General features: G+C 40.9%; 1 long non-coding RNA gene across 2 annotated transcripts; it reads right to left on the reverse strand.

The window, feature by feature from the left end:
- Positions 1-782: 782 nt before the first annotated feature.
- Positions 783-16650, reverse strand: LOC134762049 (uncharacterized). 2 transcript variants are annotated; one of them, XR_010141546.1, is made up of 4 exons: positions 15841-16650; positions 4333-4524; positions 1788-1981; positions 783-980 (listed from the first exon to the last, which is right to left on the reverse strand). It is a non-coding gene; the product is annotated as an uncharacterized LOC134762049 (long non-coding RNA). The 2 variants fall into 2 exon arrangements; XR_010141545.1 differs by lacking the exon at positions 4333-4524 and having other exon boundaries at positions 15667-16650.
- Between the last annotated feature and the right edge of the window lie 233 nt (positions 16651-16883).

The raw sequence follows: 16883 nt of genomic DNA on the forward strand, positions 1-16883 counted from the left end.
TCACACACTGGGAACTGTTGTGGGGTGGGGGTAGTGGGGAGGGATAGCATTAGGAGATATACCTAATGCTAAATGACGAGTTAATTGGTGCAGCACACCAACATGGCACATGTATACATATGTAACAAACCTGCATGTTGTGCACATGTACCCTAAAACTTAAAGTATAATAATAATAAAATTTAAAAAAAAAAGAAAATTTGGCTTTCCATAATTTTCCCAAGAGGAGAAAGCATTCATCAGCAAGATTAATATAAATACCCAGTGTTTCTGATAATGCATTTCTGATTGTAAATTAATAAAATGGCACTCTGGTTTTTATACTTCAGTCCCTGATGAGTTCAGTTACAATGAAACAGCTTTCCTGAGTCTGATCAACTCTGGGGCACTGATATGAGTGCATTTCTGGGTATATAAGGATGAGAACCAAACCCTGACCCTTTTTCTGGGCAACACCCCAACCTTATTCTTTGCCTTCCAAGGGGTAAAGGGCAAGAAAATTTTTCTAATAAGAGAAAGCAAAGAAATTCCCAATAAATGCTTAGTTATATAGTTAAGCCAAGTTTTTCACAATGTTTCTCTTTTCCTTGTTATGACTCTAGAAACTTAAGAACCATAATGTTACAGCTAAAATAAGAAAAGAGAAAGAGGTGGGCTGTTTCAGGCAGGATCTTACAGGATCTCAATACCTCATCCCGAGTTGGATCTCACTTTTGTTAGTTTTTTTCTGTACACTCAAATGTGATCAAGCTCTGGGAGACAGATTCATTCTAAGCAAAGTCTTAAGGGTCCAATTTATTTATTTACTAACTACAAGATATAAATGTATTCAGAACAAGAATCAGCTGTTTAACATGGGGTATTCCCTGTCATTGGATAGATTCATTCGAGAGATATCAGGTTATTAGATGAGCTTCAGAGCAAAAGAGTTTTATTCTCCAAGGTTGTGCTATGGTAATCTGATAATTCAAAAATTTTTCCTAAAAGAGATAGAAAAATACAAAAGCAGCACTGTTATTGAACATCTTATGAACTGGGAACATTACATTATGTGCTATATGCTTGACATATATTTATTTATTATTTAATTTCATTCTCATAGCAACCCTGTGGTTATAAATGTTATTTTACTGAAGAGCAAACTGAGACTTTAAAAGGTCAAGTAACTGGCTTATATTAGTAAAGTCAGGTTTTATACCTAAATCTGTCTAACTCCAAAACATATGTGTTTGCTAACATAACACTGTCTTGTGCTTCAGTAATATTTCTCTCTAAACAACTACAGTCAAACAGCTAGGACTGGTGCAATCCACTCTTCTGGACACTGCTGGAGACACACCAACTAGTACTCATCCTCGGACTCCCCCTTTCCTGCTTCAATGCAACCACACTTAATGTCTTGAGAGAGACTTGAGGAACACCCTGCTCATTAGCAGCACTTAATTTCCAAGGGTGGACTCCTGCTGCAGATAACTCATCTCTTCACATTTAATTTATTTCATCACATTTAATAGTTCTCATTAGTTTCAATTCCAGAGGGTGGCATTTTCTGACTTGACCTCCTTAATGCATGCCTTACTTTTTAGGTCACCAGGGACTAATAATAAACAATCACACACAGTCTGGTACCTTTTGAAAGATAAGTATCTGCTACCCAATTCCTTCAATAGCCTGTCTCGGCCCTGTTCCTCTACCCCTGCTGTTCTCTCAGACTCCCTGACTCTGTGTGCTCTACCCTAGAAACAAAGGGTTCCTGAGCATCACCACCCACCTTGGTTTGTCCTTACCTACAAATTCCTGCCAGAACACTCCAGATGTTGAAGACTTAAAATTGTGACAAATCAGCCATGCAATATTCATAGACTTCACAAGCAGAGAAGTGAACTCCATGTGCAAAGACACTGAGGAAATAGTGTTCTCAGGGATCAGAGTATATGTCTTTGGCTGAAGCATGTAGGAAAACCAGTATCAGGAACTGCAGCTAGAAATGCAAGTTGGAAGCAGGCTGTAAAGGGCTTTAAATAGAATCACATGAAGGAGGCGGAGAAGAAAGGTCAGTGAAGGACACTGATAAAGATGAATCAAAGTTGGAGGAGAGGCAGAGAAAATGGTGTTCCAGAAGCCAAAGGAAGGGAATTTCACTAAGTAATGGAAGATAAAATGCATTTTATAAAGTTATTATAAATACTCTTCTGCCAAATAGCATATTGGCAGAAGAGTAGATAATACAGATCAATATAACAATAAATAGCCCAGAAACAGATCCTAATGTATATATTTTTTTAATTAATTTGTGAACTGTCTGCTACATAGTTAATATATACAGTGTACTTAGAAAAGTGTCTGGTCCACAGTAATCATCTAATAAATATTAGTGGCTATCTTTATTACTACTTGTTGTTATAATTCTTATTAAATGTCAGTGTGAAAAGATTCTTTAAAAAGTTTGTAGTAAAGAGGAAATAGGAGAGTAGGCAAGGAAGAAAGAAAAATCCTTTATAAAGGAAGAAATTAAAATCATGCTGGAAACACAGGCGGCACGCAATAAAAATTTACTGAATGTGAATAACAGTTCTAAGCCAAGTGGAAGGAGATTTATAGAAAGTAAGAATCTGTTGATACAGAGAAAGGAATCATTGTTGGATCAAGGACCTAGAAGGAATGACAGAAATGGAATCAAATATACACATAGAGAAATCAGTCTTGGAAAGGAAAAGAATACCTCATATACTCTTGAGACAAAAAGGAGATGAAAATTCAGCAAAAATACAATTACCTCCATGTTTCTAAAAGAGGTTCCTAGGATGAGCTACATCAGAATCACCTATGGTAATTATTTAAAAAGCAAACTCATGGCCTCTATCCCAGATCAACTAAATCCAAATTTCTAGTAGATGGGACCCAGGAATCTGTATGTTAGTGGTCCATGACCCAGTTGATTCCTTTTAGAAACAAAGTTAGGAGAATTCACATCTGTTGGCCCCTATGGAGACAACAAAACTGACTCCTTGCCCAACCACCATTATGACTAAGCATATAAAGTCGCACCATTGGAGAGGAAAAACAAAAATCTTTACAACCCTGAGATAAGCTAAAAATGAGGAATAAGATTCTACCTAGTCTTCCAAATCAATGAAGCCTTGAGCCCTTTCCTATAAATTGCTAACTCTCTAATGTAAACAACTTCATCCCTGACTTTTGCAACACTGACACCTACAAGTATGATAATGATATAGAGGAAATTTTTTCATCCGCATGAATAGACTAACCGTAATCTTGGTAGCCTAGTGATTTCTTTCCTTGAAATGTCTACTGTGTCATTTAGCCAGGAAAACATTTTTCTCAAGACTGGACTCCTCATTCTTTTTGAATCACTTCCCAATCTTAACAAAGAAGGAAGTAAAGTGATCTACTAAAAGGAAGATGGGGAGGGAGTGAAGCAGGAGGCTTGGAAAGATCTGAAAAGGGAAAGGTCTGAAAAATCCAGCTGAGGGGTCTGGTAAAAGAAACCACTAGGGATGATGAAAGGGACTGCCAGGCAATATTCAGAGTGTGGGCAAGGTTAATATAATAAATGTGTAGAAATAAGTTAAGGCATCATGTATGTGATATTTGCCATCTAACAGCCTGGCAGACGAAGCAAAAAAAAAAACAATGGAATTAGATTAATCCCAGGTTTGAGACTGGCAGGGCAGGTACAAGGAAAAATGAAGGGTCCAAGGACACATAATGGTCTTTAGAGAAGGTTATAGGTACGGGAGGAAAAACCAGAAACCCTTACAGCAGGGGTCCCCGACCCCTGGGCTGTGGACTAGTACTAGTCTGTGGCCTGTTAGTAACCAGGCCACACAGCAGTAGGTGAGTGGCAGCCCACCGTGCATTACTGCCTGAACTTCGCCTCCTGTCAGATCAGCAGCTCCATTAGATTCTCATAGGAGCACGAACCCTACTGTGAACTACACCAGAAGGGATCTAGGTTTCATGTGCCTTATGAGAATCTAATGCCTGATAATCCAAGATGGAACAGTTTCATCCCTAAACCATCCCACCCCCACTGTTCTCCCATCCATGGAATAATTGACTTCCATGAAACCAGTCCCTGCTGCCAAAAAGGTTGGGAATTGCTGCCTTACAGGCCCCCTCCTTGGCCCAAACTATATGTGTGTGAAGGGAGGGATTTTATAGCCAAATTTCCCTTAGGCAAGACCTTACACTCTCGACTCCATTATTGCAGGAAAGATGGGCCTTGTTAGCAGCAGCAACTTTTCAGGTAAAATAAAACTAACAATATGGAATATACTAGGAGCTATGTGCCAATGTCTCATTACTTACCCCTTTTTTACCTTCACAATAACTCTTTGATGCAGAGATCCTTAAACTTCTCCTCAGTATGCAAACTGAGGTTATAAATCCAAGGACACACAGCTCACCTATGATGTAGTTCAGATTTGAACTCAAGTGTGACTGTGAACTCATTCTCAATCTACTAGCCCACAGTGACTTCACCAGAACAGCTAGGCTCCACTTCATAGAAAAAGGAAAACAGCATCATTAAAGGAAAACCAGATTTCTAGTAGAGCAAGGGATGGCAGGGAGTAAGGATATAGGGATATTTCTTGGCAACAAAACCAAAGAGAATGAAACATAATGTAGGATAATTAGCAGTGAGAGCACAGCAAATAAAAGGCAATAAGTAGCTGTAAATATTATATCTGAAGGCGTGTGTGCATGGGGAGTAGTGGAGGTGAAGGTAAGAGCCAAGTGGAGAAGGAAGTAAGAGGAAGAAAATGAATTTAGCCCACTCACCATCATTATCTCTGACATCTCTCAAAGGAAGTAGAGTGGGAAATAAAAGGAGATTAAAGCAAGTTTGTCTAGACAGAAGATTCATCATGCCTGGCAGGAGGGGGTCACTGTTATTGCAACCTTTAACCCAATCCTTTTCTCTTCTGTCCACTTTGGGGAGTGATCCGGGTGACTTGGTTTGTTCTTTTTTGAGATGCTTACCAATTGCTGACAACAATCACAATGCATTATAACATGATTGAGGCCCACAATTTCAAAAGTGTGATGATGGAATCCTAGACAGATATGAAAGAAGGCAGGAAGGGGACTGGCAGACTGAAAAAATAGAGACAGGATAAGGAAGAGATTTATTTGAAAAGTGCATACCCTGTCTACCAGCAGTTCTACTCCTACTCGTATACCTCAGAGGAGTTTGCATGCAGACATACTTCATTTTATTGTGCTCCACTTTATTGTGCTTCACAGACTGTGTGTTCTACAAATTGAAGGTTTGAGGCAATCCTGTCTGGCATGTCTATCAGCACCATTTTTCCAACAGCGTGTGCTCACTTCATGTTTCTGTGTCACATTGTGGTAATTCTCACAATATTTCAAACTTTTTCACTATTATTATATCTGCCATGGTGATCTGTAATAAGTGATCTTTGCTGTTACACTTGTAATTGTTGAGAGCACCACAAACCTTTCCTATATGAAACAGAGAGTTTAATCGATAAATGAGTGTTCTCACTGCTCCAGTGATCAGCTGCTACCCTTTCTTTCTCCCTCTAGTCAGGCCTATCTATTCCCTGAGACACAATATTGAAATTATGCCAGTAAGTAACCAGACAATGGCTTCTAAGTGTTCCAGTGAATGGAAGAGTCACATGTCTCTCACTTTATTTAATTTATTTATTTATTTATTTGAGACAGAGTATCACTCTATCGCCCACGATAGAGTGCAATGGCAAGATCTCGGCTCACTGCAACCTCTGCCTCCCGGGTTCAAGCGATTCTTATGCCTCAGCCTCCCAAGTAGCTGGGATTACAGGTACACACAACCATGCCCCTTCTAATTTTTAAATTTTTTGTAGAAATGGGGTATCATTATGTTACCTAGGCTAGTCTCAAACTCCTGGCCTCAAGTGATCCACCTATCTCGACCTCCCAAAGTGCTGGGATTACAGGCATGAGCCACCAGGCACATCCACATGTCTCTCACTTTAAATAAAAAATAAGAGCTGGGCACGGTGGCTCACACCTGTAATCCCAGCACTTTGGGAGGCCAAGGCAGGCAGATCACCTGAGGTCAGGAGTTCAAGACCAGCCTAATCAATACAGTGAAACCCTGTCTCTACTAAAAATACAAAAATTTGCCAGACGTGGTGGCGAGCGCCTGTAGTCACAGCTACTCAGGAGGCTGACACAGGAGAATTGATTGAACCTGGGAGGCAGAGGTTGCAGTCAGCCAAGATCATGCCACTGCACTCCAGCCTGGGCGACAGAGTGAGACTCCGTCTCAAAAATAAATAAATAAATAGAAACGATTAAACTTAGTGAGAAAAGCATGTCAAAAGCAGAGAGAGGCCAAAAGCTAGGCCTGTTGTGCCAGTTAGCCAAGTTTGTGAATGCAAATGAAAAATTCTTAAAGAAAATTAAAAGTGCTACTCCTGTGAACACATGAATGATAAGAAAGCAAAACAGCTTTACTACTGAGTTGGAGAAAGTTTTAGTGATCTAGATAGATCAAACCTGCCACACCATTATCTTAAACCAAAGCCTAATCTAGAGTAAGGCCCTAACTCTCTTCAATTCTACGAAAGCTGAGAGAGGTAAGGAAGCTACAGAAGAAACCTTTGAAGCTAGCGGAGGTTGGTTCATGAGGTTTAAGGAAATAAGCCATCTCCAGAATATAAAACTGCAGGGTGAAGCAGCACATGCTGATGGAGAAGCCGCAGCAAGTTATCCAGTAGATCTAGCTAAGATAATTGATGAAGGTGGCTACACTAAACAACAGATTTTCAATGTAGACAACACAGCATTCTATCAGAGGAAGATGTCACCTAAGACTTTTATAGCTACAGAGATGTCAATTCTCTGGCTTCAAAGCTTCAAAGGACGGGCTGACTCTCTTGTAAGGGACTAATGCAGTTGGTGACTTTAAGTTGAAGCCGATGCTCATTTACCATTCTAAAAATCCTAGGGCCCTTAAGAATCATGCTAAATCTACTCTGTCTGTGCTCTATAAATGGAACAGCAAAGCCTGGATGATGGCACATCTGTTTACAGCATGGTTTACTAACTATTTAAGCCTACTGTTGAGACCTACTACTCAGAAAAAAGAGATTCCTTTCAAAATATTACTGCTCATTGACAATGCACCTGGTCATCTAACAGCTCTGATAAAAAATGTACAAGGATGTTGTTCCTGTGCCTGCTAACACAACATCCATTCTGCAGCCCATGGATCAAGGAGTGATTTCAATTTTCAAGTCTTCTTATTTAAGAAATACATTTTGGAAGATTATAGCTGCCATAAATAGTGATTCCTCTGATGGATCTGAGTAAAGAAAATTGAAAATCTTCTGGAAGTGATTATCCATTCTAGAAGTCATTAAGAACATCCATGATTCACGGAGAAGTCAAAATATCAATATTAACAGGGGTGTGAAAGAAGCTGATTCTAACCCTAATAGATTACTTTGAGAGATTCAAGACTTCAGTGGAAGAAGTAACTGCAGATGTGGTAGAAATAGCAAGAGAACTAGAATTAGAAGTAAAGCCTGACATATTTACCTAGGTAACAAACTGCACATCATGGACACGTACTCCAGAACTTAAAAGTCGAATAAAAAACAATAAAAACAAATTGATTAAAAATTTTTTTTTAAAAAGTAGAGCCTAAAGACTTAATTGCTACAATCTCATGATAAAACTTAAACAGATGAGAAGTTGGTTATGAATGAGCAAAGAAAGTGATTTCTTGAGATGGAATCTACACCTGGTGAAGATGCTATGAACACTGTTATGATATTCCATCAACTTAGTTGATAAAGCAGTGGCAGGGTTTGAGAGGACTGACCAATTATGAAAGAAATTATACTGTGGGTAAAACTGTATCAAACAGCACTGCATGTTAGAGAGAAATCTCTCATGAAAGGAAGAGTCAGTCAACACAGCAACTTTCACTGTTGTCTTCTTTTAAGAAATTGCCACAGCCACCCTAACCTTCAGCAACCACCACCCTAATCAGCCAGCAGCCATCAACATCAAGGCAAGACCCTTCACCAGCAAAAAGATTACAACTTGCTGAAGGTTCATTAGCATTTTTTAGCATTGAAGTATTTTCAATGAAGGAATGTATACTTTTTTAGACATAACGCTATTGAACACTCAATAGAGACTACACTATAGTGTAAACATACTTTTATAAGCACTGGGAAACCAAACAATTCATGTAACTCACTTTATTGCAATATTCTCTTTAATGCAGCAGTCTGGAACCGAACCTGCAATATCTCCAAGGTTTATCTATATTTGTGATAATAATATCTAATAGTTACATAAAACATACTATGCACTAAGCACTACTATGTATAACTCTCTCAATTACCCTAGGAGATAGATCATTCCATATCACCATTTTACTGATGAGGGACAGAGGTTAAGTAATTTGCTATGGTCACATAGCTGCTACTGAAACCAAGCAATGTGACTCTAAAGTTTTTGTTCTCAACCCAGGGCACCACATGTGGCTATGCAATTCATTCACTGTCCCAGTGGTGCCAAGAGGGAGCAAGTTGGCACAGAAATCCAATCCATGTCCCAGTTAATAATCCATGCACACCTAGTTAAAAGCTACATCCACCTGAGTACTTTTATCTTTGCCCCAGGCACTTTATATTTGCCAAGCTGTGAGCTCAGAGGACTAGGTCCATAAAAAGAGGAAGTCTTTCTTATTCACACAAAGGTGCCATGTAGTCTAGCTGTGGTGCAACCTTAGCCATGGCACTACACTGACCTATTTTGTTTGAGAAGACATTTACAAGGATGTTTAAAACAGCATTGTTTGTAATAGTGAATTTGGAAAATGGATAAAGTATACTATATTCTTATGTTGGAAAGCTACAGTGCACCTAGAAGAAAATAACTATTATATATACACATAGGTTTTAAAAACATAATAACTTTGAGTGAAAATCAAGTTGCAAACTATTAATATGTACAGTACATTACATAAATTTTAAAATGTAGTTACATATTTTATACATATATATACACACATATTTATACACATACATCACACATATTTACCAAATTAATTATGGTGGTACTTCTGATAAGAAAAAAAAAAGATTAGAACTTGGGTGTGAGAAACACAGGAGACTTAAATTTACCTGCAATGTTTTATTCATTTTAATAAGACCTGAAGCAAATATGACAAAAAGTTTACTACTATCAGCTCTAGATGATAGCCATGCAATTACTCAAGATAAAAATAAAAAGATTATTTTTTAAGAACAGGCTTAGTGGGAACTTAAGAGTAGGAGAGCTAAAAGGCTATTCTGTGTGATCAATGAGTGACATTTCAGGGTTCACAGCTTCAGAGGTGGAGCAGTTATGGTTGATGACAAGGTCCAGGGGGTGGTCATTTGAATGGTTGGCTGAGGTAGAATGGAGGTAGAGATCAATGGAGTATAAGAAATGATGGATCCAGATGCATCACCAACATGATTGTTGAAGTTTTCCAGAATGATGATAATAGCTAGGGTGGAAAGAAATAGACAGTTGCCAAAGTCTTCACTGAAGATTATGTGGTTATACGGGAAAGAGATCAGTCAAGGAAAAAGCAAGGATGGAAAGAGGGTGGAATGTATGTGCATCAATGAAGGAGTGTTTATTGAAAGAAACCACTTTCTTTCTTTGTGGTGAGCAACAAAATCATGCTCAGCGCACCTCTAGCCACAACACAACAGAGGGAGAATGCGTAACCTGTACTTGAAACTGCTGAAAAGTAGTATCATTCAGGAAAAGTCTAGTTTCGGTTAAGGTGAGGAGGTAGTTACTTCAAAAAACCTACTGAAACTCTAACTTTGTAATTCATTGACCCAAAGCTATGGGTTCAATCAGAAAGGAGCAGTAGATTTTACCAATAAGCCAAAAGAACAAGAAGGAGGAGGAGGATCATGAGGAGGAGGAGGGAGAAAGAAAAGAAAAGAAAGAGGAAGGGAGGAAGGAAGGAAGGGAGAAAGAAAACAACGAATGAAAGAAAAGAGAGAGAAAGAAAGAACAAATGAATGAAAGAAAGACAAAAGAAAGAGAGACAGAGAGGAAGAAAGAAAGAACAAATGAAAGAAAGAAGAAAATAGGAGAGAGGAGGAGGAGGAGGAGGAAAGAAAGGAAAGAAAGAAAGAAGAAAGAAGGAGGAGGAGAAGGAGAAGAAAGAAAGGAGGAGGGGGGAGGAGAAGAAGATGAGGGGGAGGAGGAGGAAGAGAAGAAAGGGAGAAGAAAGGAGGGGAAGGAGGAGGAGAAGAGAGAGAAAGGAGAGAGAAGGAAGGAGGAAGAGGGAAGGGGGAAGGGGAAAAAGGAAGGGGGAAGGGGAAAAAGGAAGGGGGAAGGGAGAAAAAAGAAGAAAGAAGAAGGAAGAAGAGGAAAGAAGAAAGAAGGAGAAGGAGGAGAAGGGGAAGAAGGAGGAAGAAGAAGGAGGAGGAGGAGGAAGAGGAGAAGAAGAAAGAAAGAGAGGAAAGAGAGAGGGGAAAGAAAGGAAGGAAGGAAAGAAAGAAGGGAGGAAGGAAAGAAAAAGAAAAGAAAAGAAAAAAGAAGAAAGGGGGTGGGGAGGGGAGAGGAGAGGGGGATGGGGGAGGGGTAAGGAGGGGGGATGGGGGAGGGCAGGGCAAGGAAAGGAAAGGAAAGGGAAAAGAGAAGAGAAGAGAAAAGAAAAGAATGACAATGATGACTGGGGCCCTAATATATTGGAAATGAAACTGCCAACTGCACCAAAGAGGAGGGAATGCTGAAGGACATTATCACAAAGCTAAGGGCCAATCAGTAAAATGTTGGAAAATCAAATTGGCTCGGAAAGAGTGAAATGACTTAAGAGAGTAGATAAAGAAATTTCAGGATATTTTAAATGAAGAGATGGTTTTGGCTCTGGAAACAGGTCTGGGAAAGTATCAAGGAATAAATGTAAAGAGGGAACCACATAAGAGGAAACTTGAGGTTTAGAGTCCAAAATGGACCCATATTGAAGGGAAAACCCAATATATTGAGACCTAAAACCTCTTAAAGATAGAATTTGAAAAGTGACCTCTCTTAAAGATAGATCAGAATGGTGAAAAGGAAGACAAGCAAGAATCTAAGAAGGGAACAAGAATAATTGATAATTTCAGATGTCCTCTCATGCCATTTTAGGGCTAAGAGAAACTCACAGATCTGAATTTCTGCAACAAGCAAGGCCAAACATGTGAAACCAAGTTTTCCACTCCACAGCACTGAAGGGCCTCTCTACAGGGTTTGCAGTCATCTTGGTGACACCAAGAAAAGGAGACACGTGTCCTCTCAGCTCTGGGATTCCCATACGTACAGACAGGTTTGTGGTGTTCTTATTCACCACTCCTCACACTCAGTCTGGGGCAAGGGAAGAGCACAGGCCCAGCCCATACACTACAACCTACTCTACTTTTTCTCCAAACTCCTCTCCACTCTTGTTTTGATGGTCTTTTTCCTATTCTGGATAGGGGTGGAGTAGAAGGAAAAAAATGTTCCCAGTAGCATCTTCTTTCAAACTTTAATGTCTCATACCTGCACCTTGCCTTTTGAATTTAGAAGAGAAGAATGTTGATCTCTTTGTCTGCGGATGCCCCAGTTTGGACTAAGGAACCCTCAGAATAAATCTGTGCAAAACCCAGAGGGGGACTGGGAAAGACCTCGTTCATACTTGACATATCTGGCCATGGTTGTTTTTGTAGCTCTAAAATATTTCATTTGCATGTATTTACAAATTCAGCAAAATAAAATTACTTTAAAGTATATAATAAATGACATCAAATCCACCTTTTCTCTGTTGATGGGGGTGAGGCAGTAAAAATACCAAGTGCCTGAAATGGTGGGGCACAGGAACACAGGGATGAAAAACGTTTTATGGTTAAACAGTCTGATAAAACCACCAAACCCTTCTGCCCCACCTCAACAAGACACACTCTTGAAATGAAATGTCCCATTGTGTTTACACAGAGGGAGAAACAGACAGTGAGGAAGGAGAGGATGGGAAACTAGAGGAAGAAGGCTTTTTCTGCCCTAATAACAATGTTCAAAGGTTTGCATGGCTTCACACTTGATTGTCTCCTCCCCCAAAAAAAGCAAAAACAAGGTAGCAACAGAGTTCTTTCAGTTTTCCGTGCAGATTCACATATAGATAACTAAGTAGTAATACTTCCTTAGTTGTGTCAAAGAATTTGTGTGCACATTCCAACGGAAATAATCCCATCTGGACCTGGTACCTCCCTTTGGGGTGACTATATCTCCTGCAGGAACTCAGTCCTCACTCAAAAAATCCCCAATTTCCTTCAATCCCATACCCTCAATCACACCTTGCAAAGGTCATCCCTCAATGAAGTCTGGCCACCTGTTTCAGATCAGCAGCCCAAATGGCAATTAAGCCTATGTTGTTTCAATGGTCCACTAAATATTAACAGCTAATAATAGCTAATATAGCTAATAATAACATTTGATGAGCATTTACTATATGCTAGCACTGCTCTCAGAACTTCCCACATATTAATCCTCACAATAACTCTGTAAGTATTATTCTTACCCATATATTATAGATGAGAAAACTGAGAAACAGAGAAGTTAAGCAGCTTTCCCAAGGGTACACTGCTAGTAAGTGGCTGAGCCAGAATTTGAGCCCAGGCAGCCTAACTCCAGGGACCATGTTCTTAACCATTACATGATTCTTCCCCTTGGAAGACGACAGAACAGATAATACGATGGTTACATTTAGAAACATACAATTTACAATTTGCCCATGGCCCTGGCTCCCAATAACTTCTCATTCCTTTAGCCTCACTGTTCATGTTTGATGTTTTCTGTCTTCATATCTAAAATGCAACATGTTGCATTGTGTTAACTTGGCATAATGGAGTAAAAAACAAGGCTTCAGTGGGAATACAATCCTCATGTAAAGTTTAATGGTCAAGACCTATACTCCTGTCTTCATCAAAATTGACTCCAAGTATCCAACTTACCAGACCAAATAGATGGTGTTAGCACTAACAGAATTCAAGAATTCAGAAGGTAGAATAGATCAGGTTTAAAGAAATAAACTTAGCTCAGGGCATACATTCATTCAACAAATATTTTTAAAGCACTGAATGTGTATCTGAAACTGTTCTATATTCTGGGCATTCAACAAGGAGGCAGAACAAGTCCTTGCCTTCTGGCAACATTCATTCTAGGGCACACTAGAAAAAACTTAAAAAGTAAATAAGTAAGGAACACAATGCTGTGACAAAATAACCAAGGGAACCTCTTTCATATGGGGCATTCAGGGACAGAGCAAATTTGAGATGATCAAAGATAGGCAGGTAGATATACAGATCTTAATGACACATTGTCATTGTGCCTTCATGCCAGCTTCCCAAGAACCATAAAATATTTAAAAATAATTTATGATGTTGTAATGCAAACTTCTCAAGCTGATGCTCTAGGCTCTGCTCCAATCCAGCCCTGCCTATCTATCCTCTTCCCACCACCACTCCCAAACACATCTTCTCCATTCCACTTAGGCTAATCTCCTTACTGGCTCACAATATAACAAGTTCACCCCCAACCCTGTTCTCTCCCCTACACCTGTTAATTCTACCCATCCCTCAAGATCAGGCTCGAGTTCCACCTTCCTCATTCTTACCCACTCGGGCTTACCAAACACCTTTCTCCTTTAAACAACTAGTTCCCAGGCAATTAATTACCTAAAAATAGTCTTCTGTCCTTCGCGGCTGTTTCACATAATGCCATAACCCAGGACTTTTAACACAAGGCACCACAATATCCTCCCAGCAAGTGTAAGCATGAAGGGAAAGGGGTGTGGCACATGTCCAGAGTTCCCTGGGCCAGAGGTGAAGAGAACTGACTCAGGCTCAGAGAGGCAGCTCAAGAGGAGCAAGCACAGCGAACAAGGGGCACAACTCCCAAATAGGAGCGATGCAAAGTCTCCACTCAAGTGGAAAGATCAACAACTGAGAATACAAGAGACAAGGAGGCAGTTCTAGAGGGGAACTAAGGATCCAGATGGGATATCTAATTGAGGAGTGGAAAGCATAGCATAAGCTCAGTCTCATAGACAAGTTCAACACAGGATAAAGGGAGTAGAGACTTGGGGGATAACCAGAGGCACAACAACTGTCAGCAAAAGGAATCCAGTGAAATTCTGGAACCTACAAACCAAGAATGAGTGACCAAGTTTAAGGACCTGACCTAATTCTAAGCTGTAGGTACAGATTACCAGTGGGCTTGTCTTGGGGGAAATGGGGAAAGTAGATGAAAAAGAGATGAAGGCCAAAATGGTTATGTATAGATTATTTGTCCCTTACGGGCAGAAGACATGCTTTATGCCTCATTTCTATCCTCCACACCAGTTAGCAAAATAAATATTTACTGATTATGTAAAAAAAGAAAGATCACAGAGAATTTGATATTACCCAATGATGGGAAGTATGCCAAGATAACCTGAGTCATGATTTAAGCAAGTTATGTATTGTGAAGTCTCCATCACTCTAAAAACACCTAGTGGTAACGTGATCTGGTGAATAAACACGACTGGAAATGAGGACGTGAAACCAGACCAGTTTTGTTAGAAATCTCTTATAAGACCCTAAACAAGTCACTTTACTTATCTGAACCTCAATTACCTCACCTTTAAAGGAGTAAATGTAATAACTCCAATTTTTTCATATCTAGAACACTCTTCCCGCCAAATCTGACTAATTTCCTCACATCTTTTGAATCTTTGCTCAATCTTGCCTTCCTAATGAAGCCTATTTAATACTAACCACTCTATTTCATACTACAACCTGCCCATCCCACCAACTCTACCCACACACACGAACACTGGTCTACATTTTTTCCTTTTCATAACACTTCTAACATTTTACATAATTTATTGTCTTTATTGTTGTGTGCTAGAATGTGATCTCTATGAAGGCAAAGATCTTTGTTTATTCTATTCATCGATATACTTCACATCTCTGAGTGGAAACTGGAACAGAGTAAACATCCAATAAATATTTGTTGAATGAATACATGAATGAATCTTTAAAAATGCCAAAATCTTGTGAAAGGCCAGAATAATAAATCATTTATATTCTCCCTGAGACAAGGGTCGGCCTCCCATACCCTCAAGCATCCCTATATCCCCTGGTACAGTGTACCATAGTGTGGAATAAGTGTTCAATACGTCCCTACTAAATTACTAATTAAACATGGGACCCAAAAAGACAAACACAACCGCGTGCTCTGGGGCCACCTTCTGGCAACTCTTAGTAGCTACCTAAGCAACCAAACTGACAAGAATTTTCAGTGGTGAATGGAGTGGCAGGGATTATCTCCTTTCAGCCAGTGAGAACAATCAGGCAACAGACGGCAACAGAAGGAAGGAGGGTAGGCTGGAAATCAGACGTTTCCAAAACATGCTGTGAAGGACCATACACCCACTGTTTCCCAGAACTCACTTTCTACTTAACAATAATAACGGTAAGTACCCTGTACTGTTTTAAGCACTTACATGTATCATCTCATTTAATCCTCACATTAATCCGCTGTACCATCTTTACCACCATTTTATAAATGACCAACATTTCCTTTTGAAATAATTACTTTACTTACGTGAAGCAGTGAAGCGGTAAAACAGTGTAAACTATTATTAGTAAGAAAAATCAAGGCATGACTTTTGGGGAGTACCAAGGCACCATGTGCGGTCCGAATGTGACACACCTGGAGAGGACCAACGATGCCCCAAGGGGGCTGGCCTACCAGCCCGCCCCTCAAGCCAAGCACAACCTCAGTCTGGGGTTCTGGATCCCCAAGTCCGCTCCGTTACATTCGGATCACACCAGAACAAGAAGGCAGCCCGCGCCCCAGCTAGCGAGCTCTGCGCCAGGGGAACGCGTGCCGGGGCCCTTAAGCTCCCAGAGGCCCTTCTCGCCGGAGCCGCCGGGGGACGCGGGCCCCGGAAGTGCAGCCCCTCCGCCCGGAAGCAGCTTTTCCTACTTCCCTCGGCGCGACGGGAGCCTGTGTTCACCAGTGCTTCGGCTGAGGCCAGATTCCTGAGGCCGTTCCTTTCGCTGTTTCCGAACGCACAGCCCCGAGCGGCCGGAGGGGATACGAAAGACCTAGGCCAATGGCCCTTCCACACTGCCGCCCCTCGGCTCCCCACCTCTACCAAGGGAGGCCACTGATGTGAGATTCCTCCGTGTTCTCGGAGGATGTTCTGGCCGACGTCCGCGACCGGGCCCAGCAGCTGCCTGGGGCAGCCCCCGTGATCCTAACAGAGAACGGGGCCTTGGCTCGCAGGATCCCGCTCTGGGCTCCAAGGGCTCCTCGTATTGTAGGAGCTTTCCGCAGCCCCTCTAGGCGCTGGGACCCTTTGGTGGGATAACGGCTGGGGTTCCCTACTCCGTCCGGTGCCAGCGTCCGGCCTCTGAAAGACTTTCCTCAGCCTCCACCTTATCCCGTAAATAAGGACTTCAGGTGACCTGCAAGTGCGACCCCTGCTGGCCCATCGGAGCCCCACCACCTTGGTTCGCCCCAACAGCCTTGGCTACATGGTTTCCCAAATGGAGTACCAAGATAGTCTTAAGTGCTACCTGCACTTTTTAAGAATGTTTGAGTATTTATTCTTATTTGTGTTAGAAAATACTAAAACCAGCCCAACAAACCGGTTATCTCAAATATTAGTGTAAGGCTAAATTCTTAAGTGAGTAGTTAACATTGGTTCAAAAATATTAGGCCGGGCATTGTGGCTCATGCCTCTAATCCCAGCACTTTGGGAGGCCGAGGTGGGTGGATCACATGAGGTCAGCAGTTCAAGACCAGCCTGGCCA

Source organism: Pongo abelii, chromosome 1, assembly GCF_028885655.2.
Source record: "Pongo abelii isolate AG06213 chromosome 1, NHGRI_mPonAbe1-v2.0_pri, whole genome shotgun sequence".
Lineage (NCBI taxonomy): Eukaryota > Metazoa > Chordata > Mammalia > Primates > Hominidae > Pongo > Pongo abelii.